The 13008-nt window shown below is 35.9% G+C and overlaps 15 non-coding genes across 15 annotated transcripts; all 15 read right to left on the bottom strand.

Annotated features, from left to right (window-relative positions):
- Window positions 1-161: 161 nt before the first annotated feature.
- Window positions 162-383, bottom strand: LOC134717348 (small nucleolar RNA U3). Its single transcript, XR_010107281.1, has one exon. It is a non-coding gene; the product is annotated as a small nucleolar RNA U3 (small nucleolar RNA).
- A 665-nt stretch (window positions 384-1048) lies between these two features.
- Window positions 1049-1270, bottom strand: LOC134717347 (small nucleolar RNA U3). The gene has a single exon (XR_010107280.1). It is a non-coding gene; the product is annotated as a small nucleolar RNA U3 (small nucleolar RNA).
- Window positions 1271-1918: 648 nt separating this feature from the next.
- Window positions 1919-2140, bottom strand: LOC134717346 (small nucleolar RNA U3). Its single transcript, XR_010107279.1, has one exon. It is a non-coding gene; the product is annotated as a small nucleolar RNA U3 (small nucleolar RNA).
- A 648-nt stretch (window positions 2141-2788) lies between these two features.
- Window positions 2789-3010, bottom strand: LOC134717345 (small nucleolar RNA U3). Its single transcript, XR_010107278.1, has one exon. It is a non-coding gene; the product is annotated as a small nucleolar RNA U3 (small nucleolar RNA).
- Window positions 3011-3658: 648 nt separating this feature from the next.
- On the bottom strand, window positions 3659-3880 carry LOC134717344 (small nucleolar RNA U3). The gene has a single exon (XR_010107277.1). It is a non-coding gene; the product is annotated as a small nucleolar RNA U3 (small nucleolar RNA).
- Window positions 3881-4528: 648 nt separating this feature from the next.
- LOC134717343 (small nucleolar RNA U3) lies at window positions 4529-4750 on the bottom strand. Its single transcript, XR_010107276.1, has one exon. It is a non-coding gene; the product is annotated as a small nucleolar RNA U3 (small nucleolar RNA).
- Window positions 4751-5398: 648 nt separating this feature from the next.
- Window positions 5399-5620, bottom strand: LOC134717342 (small nucleolar RNA U3). Its single transcript, XR_010107275.1, has one exon. It is a non-coding gene; the product is annotated as a small nucleolar RNA U3 (small nucleolar RNA).
- A 648-nt stretch (window positions 5621-6268) lies between these two features.
- LOC134717341 (small nucleolar RNA U3) lies at window positions 6269-6490 on the bottom strand. Its single transcript, XR_010107274.1, has one exon. It is a non-coding gene; the product is annotated as a small nucleolar RNA U3 (small nucleolar RNA).
- A 648-nt stretch (window positions 6491-7138) lies between these two features.
- On the bottom strand, window positions 7139-7360 carry LOC134717339 (small nucleolar RNA U3). Its single transcript, XR_010107272.1, has one exon. It is a non-coding gene; the product is annotated as a small nucleolar RNA U3 (small nucleolar RNA).
- Window positions 7361-8008: 648 nt separating this feature from the next.
- On the bottom strand, window positions 8009-8230 carry LOC134717338 (small nucleolar RNA U3). Its single transcript, XR_010107271.1, has one exon. It is a non-coding gene; the product is annotated as a small nucleolar RNA U3 (small nucleolar RNA).
- Window positions 8231-8878: 648 nt separating this feature from the next.
- On the bottom strand, window positions 8879-9100 carry LOC134717337 (small nucleolar RNA U3). Its single transcript, XR_010107270.1, has one exon. It is a non-coding gene; the product is annotated as a small nucleolar RNA U3 (small nucleolar RNA).
- Window positions 9101-9748: 648 nt separating this feature from the next.
- On the bottom strand, window positions 9749-9970 carry LOC134717336 (small nucleolar RNA U3). Its single transcript, XR_010107269.1, has one exon. It is a non-coding gene; the product is annotated as a small nucleolar RNA U3 (small nucleolar RNA).
- Window positions 9971-10618: 648 nt separating this feature from the next.
- On the bottom strand, window positions 10619-10840 carry LOC134717335 (small nucleolar RNA U3). Its single transcript, XR_010107268.1, has one exon. It is a non-coding gene; the product is annotated as a small nucleolar RNA U3 (small nucleolar RNA).
- Window positions 10841-11488: 648 nt separating this feature from the next.
- Window positions 11489-11710, bottom strand: LOC134717332 (small nucleolar RNA U3). The gene has a single exon (XR_010107267.1). It is a non-coding gene; the product is annotated as a small nucleolar RNA U3 (small nucleolar RNA).
- A 648-nt stretch (window positions 11711-12358) lies between these two features.
- Window positions 12359-12580, bottom strand: LOC134717331 (small nucleolar RNA U3). Its single transcript, XR_010107266.1, has one exon. It is a non-coding gene; the product is annotated as a small nucleolar RNA U3 (small nucleolar RNA).
- Between the last annotated feature and the right edge of the window lie 428 nt (window positions 12581-13008).

Here is a 13008-nt window from a genome sequence, read left to right as displayed (position 1 = left end):
AATGAAAGTTTGCGCACGTACTTGATTTCTTGTCATCCGAAAAAGTCATTCTGAGTACATATGTAACCTAAAAGCGCTTTTCTGGAGTTTGATGATAGTTTTAGGTGTGGAAGTAAAAAAAAAGCAAGGGCGATCTGATATTGATTTTATTATTTTTGTTTACCACTCAGAATGCGTTTCCTTCCTCCAACTCCCCACTTAAGAGGGAGAGGAACGGTCATCAATGACCGAAGACCGTGTCTCACCAAGCTAGAGACAGTCTCGGTCAGCTTCACGCTCAGAAGAAAACGCTATTTCTCTTCATCGTGGGTTTAGGTCCAGTCAGAGTTATCTGACGTCCCGGCGATACATACTATAGAAATGATCCCTAAAAGTATGATCTTACCCGCGTAGGATCGTTACATGAGTTTTACAAATGTAATATGTTCATTAAAATAAGGTTAATATTATTTTTTCTTATTACATGATTACGCGTAAAAACCCACACAAAACCAAGTTGCAATTGTAATTTTGAACCGTAATAAAATGCAAAAGAAGAACAGGTAGCGGGATTTTCCTTCAGGTTTTGAATTTTAAACGTGACGGTTTATATGTAAAAGACGTACGTTCAAGGGGAAATAACCAATTTATTACTATGACTATGACAATCCCAAACCTAGTACAACATGTACAAAAACATCTTTTTGGCAACAAAAGTAGTTTAACAAAATAAGCAATATATTAGGTTAAAATGGTCAACAAATTTGAGAATTGCAGCGAAATGTTTGTGGGACAACGTGACAATAATTGAAGTTTAGTAAAACAGACGAAAAACACGACAGACCTGTTAGTTTGATGTATATAGCTATAAGACATGCCAATAAAATTCGAAAATGAAAGTTTGCGCACGTACTTGATTTCTTGTCATCCGAAAAAGTCATTCTGAGTACATATGTAACCTAAAAGCGCTTTTCTGGAGTTTGATGATAGTTTTAGGTGTGGAAGTAAAAAAAAAAATGAATACTTTTTAAAGCAAGGGCGATCTGATATTGATTTATTATTTTTGTTTACCACTCAGAATGCGTTTCCTTCCTCCAACTCCCCACTTAAGAGGGAGAGGAACGGTCATCAATGACCGAAGACCGTGTCTCACCAAGCTAGAGACAGTCTCGGTCAGCTTCACGCTCAGAAGAAAACGCTATTTCTCTTCATCGTGGGTTTAGGTCCAGTCAGAGTTATCTGACGTCCCGGCGATACATACTATAGAAATGATCCCTAAAAGTATGATCTTACCCGCGTAGGATCGTTACATGAGTTTTACAAATGTAATATGTTCATTAAAATAAGGTTAATATTATTTTTTCTTATTACATGATTACGCGTAAAAACCCACACAAAACCAAGTTGCAATTGTAATTTTGAACCGTAATAAAATGCAAAAGAAGAACAGGTAGCGGGATTTTCCTTCAGGTTTTGAATTTTAAACGTGACGGTTTATATGTAAAAGACGTACGTTCAAGGGGAAATAACCAATTTATTACTATGACTATGACAATCCCAAACCTAGTACAACATGTACAAAAACATCTTTTTGGCAACAAAAGTAGTTTAACAAAATAAGCAATATATTAGGTTAAAATGGTCAACAAATTTGAGAATTGCAGCGAAATGTTTGTGGGACAACGTGACAATAATTGAAGTATAGTAAAACAGACGAAAAACACGACAGACCTGTTAGTTTGATGTATATAGCTATAAGACATGCCAATAAAATTCGAAAATGAAAGTTTGCGCACGTACTTGATTTCTTGTCATCCGAAAAAGTCATTCTGAGTACATATGTAACCTAAAAGCGCTTTTCTGGAGTTTGATGATAGTTTTAGGTGTGGAAGTAAAAAAAAAGCAAGGGCGATCTGATATTGATTTATTATTTTTGTTTACCACTCAGAATGCGTTTCCTTCCTCCAACTCCCCACTTAAGAGGGAGAGGAACGGTCATCAATGACCGAAGACCGTGTCTCACCAAGCTAGAGACAGTCTCGGTCAGCTTCACGCTCAGAAGAAAACGCTATTTCTCTTCATCGTGGGTTTAGGTCCAGTCAGAGTTATCTGACGTCCCGGCGATACATACTATAGAAATGATCCCTAAAAGTATGATCTTACCCGCGTAGGATCGTTACATGAGTTTTACAAATGTAATATGTTCATTAAAATAAGGTTAATATTATTTTTTCTTATTACATGATTACGCGTAAAAACCCACACAAAACCAAGTTGCAATTGTAATTTTGAACCGTAATAAAATGCAAAAGAAGAACAGGTAGCGGGATTTTCCTTCAGGTTTTGAATTTTAAACGTGACGGTTTATATGTAAAAGACGTACGTTCAAGGGGAAATAACCAATTTATTACTATGACTATGACAATCCCAAACCTAGTACAACATGTACAAAAACATCTTTTTGGCAACAAAAGTAGTTTAACAAAATAAGCAATATATTAGGTTAAAATGGTCAACAAATTTGAGAATTGCAGCGAAATGTTTGTGGGACAACGTGACAATAATTGAAGTTTAGTAAAACAGACGAAAAACACGACAGACCTGTTAGTTTGATGTATATAGCTATAAGACATGCCAATAAAATTCGAAAATGAAAGTTTGCGCACGTACTTGATTTCTTGTCATCCGAAAAAGTCATTCTGAGTACATATGTAACCTAAAAGCGCTTTTCTGGAGTTTGATGATAGTTTTAGGTGTGGAAGTAAAAAAAAAGCAAGGGCGATCTGATATTGATTTATTATTTTTGTTTACCACTCAGAATGCGTTTCCTTCCTCCAACTCCCCACTTAAGAGGGAGAGGAACGGTCATCAATGACCGAAGACCGTGTCTCACCAAGCTAGAGACAGTCTCGGTCAGCTTCACGCTCAGAAGAAAACGCTATTTCTCTTCATCGTGGGTTTAGGTCCAGTCAGAGTTATCTGACGTCCCGGCGATACATACTATAGAAATGATCCCTAAAAGTATGATCTTACCCGCGTAGGATCGTTACATGAGTTTTACAAATGTAATATGTTCATTAAAATAAGGTTAATATTATTTTTTCTTATTACATGATTACGCGTAAAAACCCACACAAAACCAAGTTGCAATTGTAATTTTGAACCGTAATAAAATGCAAAAGAAGAACAGGTAGCGGGATTTTCCTTCAGGTTTTGAATTTTAAACGTGACGGTTTATATGTAAAAGACGTACGTTCAAGGGGAAATAACCAATTTATTACTATGACTATGACAATCCCAAACCTAGTACAACATGTACAAAAACATCTTTTTGGCAACAAAAGTAGTTTAACAAAATAAGCAATATATTAGGTTAAAATGGTCAACAAATTTGAGAATTGCAGCGAAATGTTTGTGGGACAACGTGACAATAATTGAAGTATAGTAAAACAGACGAAAAACACGACAGACCTGTTAGTTTGATGTATATAGCTATAAGACATGCCAATAAAATTCGAAAATGAAAGTTTGCGCACGTACTTGATTTCTTGTCATCCGAAAAAGTCATTCTGAGTACATATGTAACCTAAAAGCGCTTTTCTGGAGTTTGATGATAGTTTTAGGTGTGGAAGTAAAAAAAAAGCAAGGGCGATCTGATATTGATTTATTATTTTTGTTTACCACTCAGAATGCGTTTCCTTCCTCCAACTCCCCACTTAAGAGGGAGAGGAACGGTCATCAATGACCGAAGACCGTGTCTCACCAAGCTAGAGACAGTCTCGGTCAGCTTCACGCTCAGAAGAAAACGCTATTTCTCTTCATCGTGGGTTTAGGTCCAGTCAGAGTTATCTGACGTCCCGGCGATACATACTATAGAAATGATCCCTAAAAGTATGATCTTACCCGCGTAGGATCGTTACATGAGTTTTACAAATGTAATATGTTCATTAAAATAAGGTTAATATTATTTTTTCTTATTACATGATTACGCGTAAAAACCCACACAAAACCAAGTTGCAATTGTAATTTTGAACCGTAATAAAATGCAAAAGAAGAACAGGTAGCGGGATTTTCCTTCAGGTTTTGAATTTTAAACGTGACGGTTTATATGTAAAAGACGTACGTTCAAGGGGAAATAACCAATTTATTACTATGACTATGACAATCCCAAACCTAGTACAACATGTACAAAAACATCTTTTTGGCAACAAAAGTAGTTTAACAAAATAAGCAATATATTAGGTTAAAATGGTCAACAAATTTGAGAATTGCAGCGAAATGTTTGTGGGACAACGTGACAATAATTGAAGTTTAGTAAAACAGACGAAAAACACGACAGACCTGTTAGTTTGATGTATATAGCTATAAGACATGCCAATAAAATTCGAAAATGAAAGTTTGCGCACGTACTTGATTTCTTGTCATCCGAAAAAGTCATTCTGAGTACATATGTAACCTAAAAGCGCTTTTCTGGAGTTTGATGATAGTTTTAGGTGTGGAAGTAAAAAAAAAGCAAGGGCGATCTGATATTGATTTATTATTTTTGTTTACCACTCAGAATGCGTTTCCTTCCTCCAACTCCCCACTTAAGAGGGAGAGGAACGGTCATCAATGACCGAAGACCGTGTCTCACCAAGCTAGAGACAGTCTCGGTCAGCTTCACGCTCAGAAGAAAACGCTATTTCTCTTCATCGTGGGTTTAGGTCCAGTCAGAGTTATCTGACGTCCCGGCGATACATACTATAGAAATGATCCCTAAAAGTATGATCTTACCCGCGTAGGATCGTTACATGAGTTTTACAAATGTAATATGTTCATTAAAATAAGGTTAATATTATTTTTTCTTATTACATGATTACGCGTAAAAACCCACACAAAACCAAGTTGCAATTGTAATTTTGAACCGTAATAAAATGCAAAAGAAGAACAGGTAGCGGGATTTTCCTTCAGGTTTTGAATTTTAAACGTGACGGTTTATATGTAAAAGACGTACGTTCAAGGGGAAATAACCAATTTATTACTATGACTATGACAATCCCAAACCTAGTACAACATGTACAAAAACATCTTTTTGGCAACAAAAGTAGTTTAACAAAATAAGCAATATATTAGGTTAAAATGGTCAACAAATTTGAGAATTGCAGCGAAATGTTTGTGGGACAACGTGACAATAATTGAAGTATAGTAAAACAGACGAAAAACACGACAGACCTGTTAGTTTGATGTATATAGCTATAAGACATGCCAATAAAATTCGAAAATGAAAGTTTGCGCACGTACTTGATTTCTTGTCATCCGAAAAAGTCATTCTGAGTACATATGTAACCTAAAAGCGCTTTTCTGGAGTTTGATGATAGTTTTAGGTGTGGAAGTAAAAAAAAAGCAAGGGCGATCTGATATTGATTTATTATTTTTGTTTACCACTCAGAATGCGTTTCCTTCCTCCAACTCCCCACTTAAGAGGGAGAGGAACGGTCATCAATGACCGAAGACCGTGTCTCACCAAGCTAGAGACAGTCTCGGTCAGCTTCACGCTCAGAAGAAAACGCTATTTCTCTTCATCGTGGGTTTAGGTCCAGTCAGAGTTATCTGACGTCCCGGCGATACATACTATAGAAATGATCCCTAAAAGTATGATCTTACCCGCGTAGGATCGTTACATGAGTTTTACAAATGTAATATGTTCATTAAAATAAGGTTAATATTATTTTTTCTTATTACATGATTACGCGTAAAAACCCACACAAAACCAAGTTGCAATTGTAATTTTGAACCGTAATAAAATGCAAAAGAAGAACAGGTAGCGGGATTTTCCTTCAGGTTTTGAATTTTAAACGTGACGGTTTATATGTAAAAGACGTACGTTCAAGGGGAAATAACCAATTTATTACTATGACTATGACAATCCCAAACCTAGTACAACATGTACAAAAACATCTTTTTGGCAACAAAAGTAGTTTAACAAAATAAGCAATATATTAGGTTAAAATGGTCAACAAATTTGAGAATTGCAGCGAAATGTTTGTGGGACAACGTGACAATAATTGAAGTTTAGTAAAACAGACGAAAAACACGACAGACCTGTTAGTTTGATGTATATAGCTATAAGACATGCCAATAAAATTCGAAAATGAAAGTTTGCGCACGTACTTGATTTCTTGTCATCCGAAAAAGTCATTCTGAGTACATATGTAACCTAAAAGCGCTTTTCTGGAGTTTGATGATAGTTTTAGGTGTGGAAGTAAAAAAAAAGCAAGGGCGATCTGATATTGATTTATTATTTTTGTTTACCACTCAGAATGCGTTTCCTTCCTCCAACTCCCCACTTAAGAGGGAGAGGAACGGTCATCAATGACCGAAGACCGTGTCTCACCAAGCTAGAGACAGTCTCGGTCAGCTTCACGCTCAGAAGAAAACGCTATTTCTCTTCATCGTGGGTTTAGGTCCAGTCAGAGTTATCTGACGTCCCGGCGATACATACTATAGAAATGATCCCTAAAAGTATGATCTTACCCGCGTAGGATCGTTACATGAGTTTTACAAATGTAATATGTTCATTAAAATAAGGTTAATATTATTTTTTCTTATTACATGATTACGCGTAAAAACCCACACAAAACCAAGTTGCAATTGTAATTTTGAACCGTAATAAAATGCAAAAGAAGAACAGGTAGCGGGATTTTCCTTCAGGTTTTGAATTTTAAACGTGACGGTTTATATGTAAAAGACGTACGTTCAAGGGGAAATAACCAATTTATTACTATGACTATGACAATCCCAAACCTAGTACAACATGTACAAAAACATCTTTTTGGCAACAAAAGTAGTTTAACAAAATAAGCAATATATTAGGTTAAAATGGTCAACAAATTTGAGAATTGCAGCGAAATGTTTGTGGGACAACGTGACAATAATTGAAGTTTAGTAAAACAGACGAAAAACACGACAGACCTGTTAGTTTGATGTATATAGCTATAAGACATGCCAATAAAATTCGAAAATGAAAGTTTGCGCACGTACTTGATTTCTTGTCATCCGAAAAAGTCATTCTGAGTACATATGTAACCTAAAAGCGCTTTTCTGGAGTTTGATGATAGTTTTAGGTGTGGAAGTAAAAAAAAAGCAAGGGCGATCTGATATTGATTTATTATTTTTGTTTACCACTCAGAATGCGTTTCCTTCCTCCAACTCCCCACTTAAGAGGGAGAGGAACGGTCATCAATGACCGAAGACCGTGTCTCACCAAGCTAGAGACAGTCTCGGTCAGCTTCACGCTCAGAAGAAAACGCTATTTCTCTTCATCGTGGGTTTAGGTCCAGTCAGAGTTATCTGACGTCCCGGCGATACATACTATAGAAATGATCCCTAAAAGTATGATCTTACCCGCGTAGGATCGTTACATGAGTTTTACAAATGTAATATGTTCATTAAAATAAGGTTAATATTATTTTTTCTTATTACATGATTACGCGTAAAAACCCACACAAAACCAAGTTGCAATTGTAATTTTGAACCGTAATAAAATGCAAAAGAAGAACAGGTAGCGGGATTTTCCTTCAGGTTTTGAATTTTAAACGTGACGGTTTATATGTAAAAGACGTACGTTCAAGGGGAAATAACCAATTTATTACTATGACTATGACAATCCCAAACCTAGTACAACATGTACAAAAACATCTTTTTGGCAACAAAAGTAGTTTAACAAAATAAGCAATATATTAGGTTAAAATGGTCAACAAATTTGAGAATTGCAGCGAAATGTTTGTGGGACAACGTGACAATAATTGAAGTTTAGTAAAACAGACGAAAAACACGACAGACCTGTTAGTTTGATGTATATAGCTATAAGACATGCCAATAAAATTCGAAAATGAAAGTTTGCGCACGTACTTGATTTCTTGTCATCCGAAAAAGTCATTCTGAGTACATATGTAACCTAAAAGCGCTTTTCTGGAGTTTGATGATAGTTTTAGGTGTGGAAGTAAAAAAAAAGCAAGGGCGATCTGATATTGATTTATTATTTTTGTTTACCACTCAGAATGCGTTTCCTTCCTCCAACTCCCCACTTAAGAGGGAGAGGAACGGTCATCAATGACCGAAGACCGTGTCTCACCAAGCTAGAGACAGTCTCGGTCAGCTTCACGCTCAGAAGAAAACGCTATTTCTCTTCATCGTGGGTTTAGGTCCAGTCAGAGTTATCTGACGTCCCGGCGATACATACTATAGAAATGATCCCTAAAAGTATGATCTTACCCGCGTAGGATCGTTACATGAGTTTTACAAATGTAATATGTTCATTAAAATAAGGTTAATATTATTTTTTCTTATTACATGATTACGCGTAAAAACCCACACAAAACCAAGTTGCAATTGTAATTTTGAACCGTAATAAAATGCAAAAGAAGAACAGGTAGCGGGATTTTCCTTCAGGTTTTGAATTTTAAACGTGACGGTTTATATGTAAAAGACGTACGTTCAAGGGGAAATAACCAATTTATTACTATGACTATGACAATCCCAAACCTAGTACAACATGTACAAAAACATCTTTTTGGCAACAAAAGTAGTTTAACAAAATAAGCAATATATTAGGTTAAAATGGTCAACAAATTTGAGAATTGCAGCGAAATGTTTGTGGGACAACGTGACAATAATTGAAGTATAGTAAAACAGACGAAAAACACGACAGACCTGTTAGTTTGATGTATATAGCTATAAGACATGCCAATAAAATTCGAAAATGAAAGTTTGCGCACGTACTTGATTTCTTGTCATCCGAAAAAGTCATTCTGAGTACATATGTAACCTAAAAGCGCTTTTCTGGAGTTTGATGATAGTTTTAGGTGTGGAAGTAAAAAAAAAGCAAGGGCGATCTGATATTGATTTATTATTTTTGTTTACCACTCAGAATGCGTTTCCTTCCTCCAACTCCCCACTTAAGAGGGAGAGGAACGGTCATCAATGACCGAAGACCGTGTCTCACCAAGCTAGAGACAGTCTCGGTCAGCTTCACGCTCAGAAGAAAACGCTATTTCTCTTCATCGTGGGTTTAGGTCCAGTCAGAGTTATCTGACGTCCCGGCGATACATACTATAGAAATGATCCCTAAAAGTATGATCTTACCCGCGTAGGATCGTTACATGAGTTTTACAAATGTAATATGTTCATTAAAATAAGGTTAATATTATTTTTTCTTATTACATGATTACGCGTAAAAACCCACACAAAACCAAGTTGCAATTGTAATTTTGAACCGTAATAAAATGCAAAAGAAGAACAGGTAGCGGGATTTTCCTTCAGGTTTTGAATTTTAAACGTGACGGTTTATATGTAAAAGACGTACGTTCAAGGGGAAATAACCAATTTATTACTATGACTATGACAATCCCAAACCTAGTACAACATGTACAAAAACATCTTTTTGGCAACAAAAGTAGTTTAACAAAATAAGCAATATATTAGGTTAAAATGGTCAACAAATTTGAGAATTGCAGCGAAATGTTTGTGGGACAACGTGACAATAATTGAAGTTTAGTAAAACAGACGAAAAACACGACAGACCTGTTAGTTTGATGTATATAGCTATAAGACATGCCAATAAAATTCGAAAATGAAAGTTTGCGCACGTACTTGATTTCTTGTCATCCGAAAAAGTCATTCTGAGTACATATGTAACCTAAAAGCGCTTTTCTGGAGTTTGATGATAGTTTTAGGTGTGGAAGTAAAAAAAAAGCAAGGGCGATCTGATATTGATTTATTATTTTTGTTTACCACTCAGAATGCGTTTCCTTCCTCCAACTCCCCACTTAAGAGGGAGAGGAACGGTCATCAATGACCGAAGACCGTGTCTCACCAAGCTAGAGACAGTCTCGGTCAGCTTCACGCTCAGAAGAAAACGCTATTTCTCTTCATCGTGGGTTTAGGTCCAGTCAGAGTTATCTGACGTCCCGGCGATACATACTATAGAAATGATCCCTAAAAGTATGATCTTACCCGCGTAGGATCGTTACATGAGTTTTACAAATGTAATATGTTCATTAAAATAAGGTTAATATTATTTTTTCTTATTACATGATTACGCGTAAAAACCCACACAAAACCAAGTTGCAATTGTAATTTTGAACCGTAATAAAATGCAAAAGAAGAACAGGTAGCGGGATTTTCCTTCAGGTTTTGAATTTTAAACGTGACGGTTTATATGTAAAAGACGTACGTTCAAGGGGAAATAACCAATTTATTACTATGACTATGACAATCCCAAACCTAGTACAACATGTACAAAAACATCTTTTTGGCAACAAAAGTAGTTTAACAAAATAAGCAATATATTAGGTTAAAATGGTCAACAAATTTGAGAATTGCAGCGAAATGTTTGTGGGACAACGTGACAATAATTGAAGTTTAGTAAAACAGACGAAAAACACGACAGACCTGTTAGTTTGATGTATATAGCTATAAGACATGCCAATAAAATTCGAAAATGAAAGTTTGCGCACGTACTTGATTTCTTGTCATCCGAAAAAGTCATTCTGAGTACATATGTAACCTAAAAGCGCTTTTCTGGAGTTTGATGATAGTTTTAGGTGTGGAAGTAAAAAAAAAGCAAGGGCGATCTGATATTGATTTATTATTTTTGTTTACCACTCAGAATGCGTTTCCTTCCTCCAACTCCCCACTTAAGAGGGAGAGGAACGGTCATCAATGACCGAAGACCGTGTCTCACCAAGCTAGAGACAGTCTCGGTCAGCTTCACGCTCAGAAGAAAACGCTATTTCTCTTCATCGTGGGTTTAGGTCCAGTCAGAGTTATCTGACGTCCCGGCGATACATACTATAGAAATGATCCCTAAAAGTATGATCTTACCCGCGTAGGATCGTTACATGAGTTTTACAAATGTAATATGTTCATTAAAATAAGGTTAATATTATTTTTTCTTATTACATGATTACGCGTAAAAACCCACACAAAACCAAGTTGCAATTGTAATTTTGAACCGTAATAAAATGCAAAAGAAGAACAGGTAGCGGGATTTTCCTTCAGGTTTTGAATTTTAAACGTGACGGTTTATATGTAAAAGACGTACGTTCAAGGGGAAATAACCAATTTATTACTATGACTATGACAATCCCAAACCTAGTACAACATGTACAAAAACATCTTTTTGGCAACAAAAGTAGTTTAACAAAATAAGCAATATATTAGGTTAAAATGGTCAACAAATTTGAGAATTGCAGCGAAATGTTTGTGGGACAACGTGACAATAATTGAAGTTTAGTAAAACAGACGAAAAACACGACAGACCTGTTAGTTTGATGTATATAGCTATAAGACATGCCAATAAAATTCGAAAATGAAAGTTTGCGCACGTACTTGATTTCTTGTCATCCGAAAAAGTCATTCTGAGTACATATGTAACCTAAAAGCGCTTTTCTGGAGTTTGATGATAGTTTTAGGTGTGGAAGTAAAAAAAAAGCAAGGGCGATCTGATATTGATTTATTATTTTTGTTTACCACTCAGAATGCGTTTCCTTCCTCCAACTCCCCACTTAAGAGGGAGAGGAACGGTCATCAATGACCGAAGACCGTGTCTCACCAAGCTAGAGACAGTCTCGGTCAGCTTCACGCTCAGAAGAAAACGCTATTTCTCTTCATCGTGGGTTTAGGTCCAGTCAGAGTTATCTGACGTCCCGGCGATACATACTATAGAAATGATCCCTAAAAGTATGATCTTACCCGCGTAGGATCGTTACATGAGTTTTACAAATGTAATATGTTCATTAAAATAAGGTTAATATTATTTTTTCTTATTACATGATTACGCGTAAAAACCCACACAAAACCAAGTTGCAATTGTAATTTTGAACCGTAATAAAATGCAAAAGAAGAACAGGTAGCGGGATTTTCCTTCAGGTTTTGAATTTTAAACGTGACGGTTTATATGTAAAAGACGTACGTTCAAGGGGAAATAACCAATTTATTACTATGACTATGACAATCCCAAACCTAGTACAACATGTACAAAAACATCTTTTTGGCAACAAAAGTAGTTTAACAAAATAAGCAATATATTAGGTTAAAATGGTCAACAAATTTGAGAATTGCAGCGAAATGTTTGTGGGACAACGTGACAATAATTGAAGTATAGTAAAACAGACGAAAAACACGACAGACCTGTTAGTTTGATGTATATAGCTATAAGACATGCCAATAAAATTCGAAAATGAAAGTTTGCGCACGTACTTGATTTCTTGTCATCCGAAAAAGTCATTCTGAGTACATATGTAACCTAAAAGCGCTTTTCTGGAGTTTGATGATAGTTTTAGGTGTGGAAGTAAAAAAAAAGCAAGGGCGATCTGATATTGATTTATTATTTTTGTTTACCACTCAGAATGCGTTTCCTTCCTCCAACTCCCCACTTAAGAGGGAGAGGAACGGTCATCAATGACCGAAGACCGTGTCTCACCAAGCTAGAGACAGTCTCGGTCAGCTTCACGCTCAGAAGAAAACGCTATTTCTCTTCATCGTGGGTTTAGGTCCAGTCAGAGTTATCTGACGTCCCGGCGATACATACTATAGAAATGATCCCTAAAAGTATGATCTTACCCGCGTAGGATCGTTACATGAGTTTTACAAATGTAATATGTTCATTAAAATAAGGTTAATATTATTTTTTCTTATTACATGATTACGCGTAAAAACCCACACAAAACCAAGTTGCAATTGTAATTTTGAACCGTAATAAAATGCAAAAGAAGAACAGGTAGCAGGATTTAGTACGTTCAGCATTCATTTCTTATTGTTTTTTTTTACTCAATTGTTGATCTTATCTATCAAAAAATATTTGTTACAAACATTATCTTCCAATCAGAGGAGCAGATTACTTCAATTCTATACAGAAAGCTCTCCTCCAAATGGGCGGTCTTTGATGACGTATATTAATTTACTAAATCCAAAGAGGCCAACCTAAATCCAGGAAATGTAATACTAATTTTTGTCCTGGACGGTTAGACCAAATTACTGACTCGGGGC

Source organism: Mytilus trossulus, chromosome 4 (genome assembly GCF_036588685.1).
Source record: "Mytilus trossulus isolate FHL-02 chromosome 4, PNRI_Mtr1.1.1.hap1, whole genome shotgun sequence".
NCBI classification, from domain to species: Eukaryota; Metazoa; Mollusca; class Bivalvia; order Mytilida; family Mytilidae; genus Mytilus; species Mytilus trossulus.
Note: the sequence above shows the minus strand (reverse complement) of the source record. Positions and strands in the feature narration are given on the sequence as shown.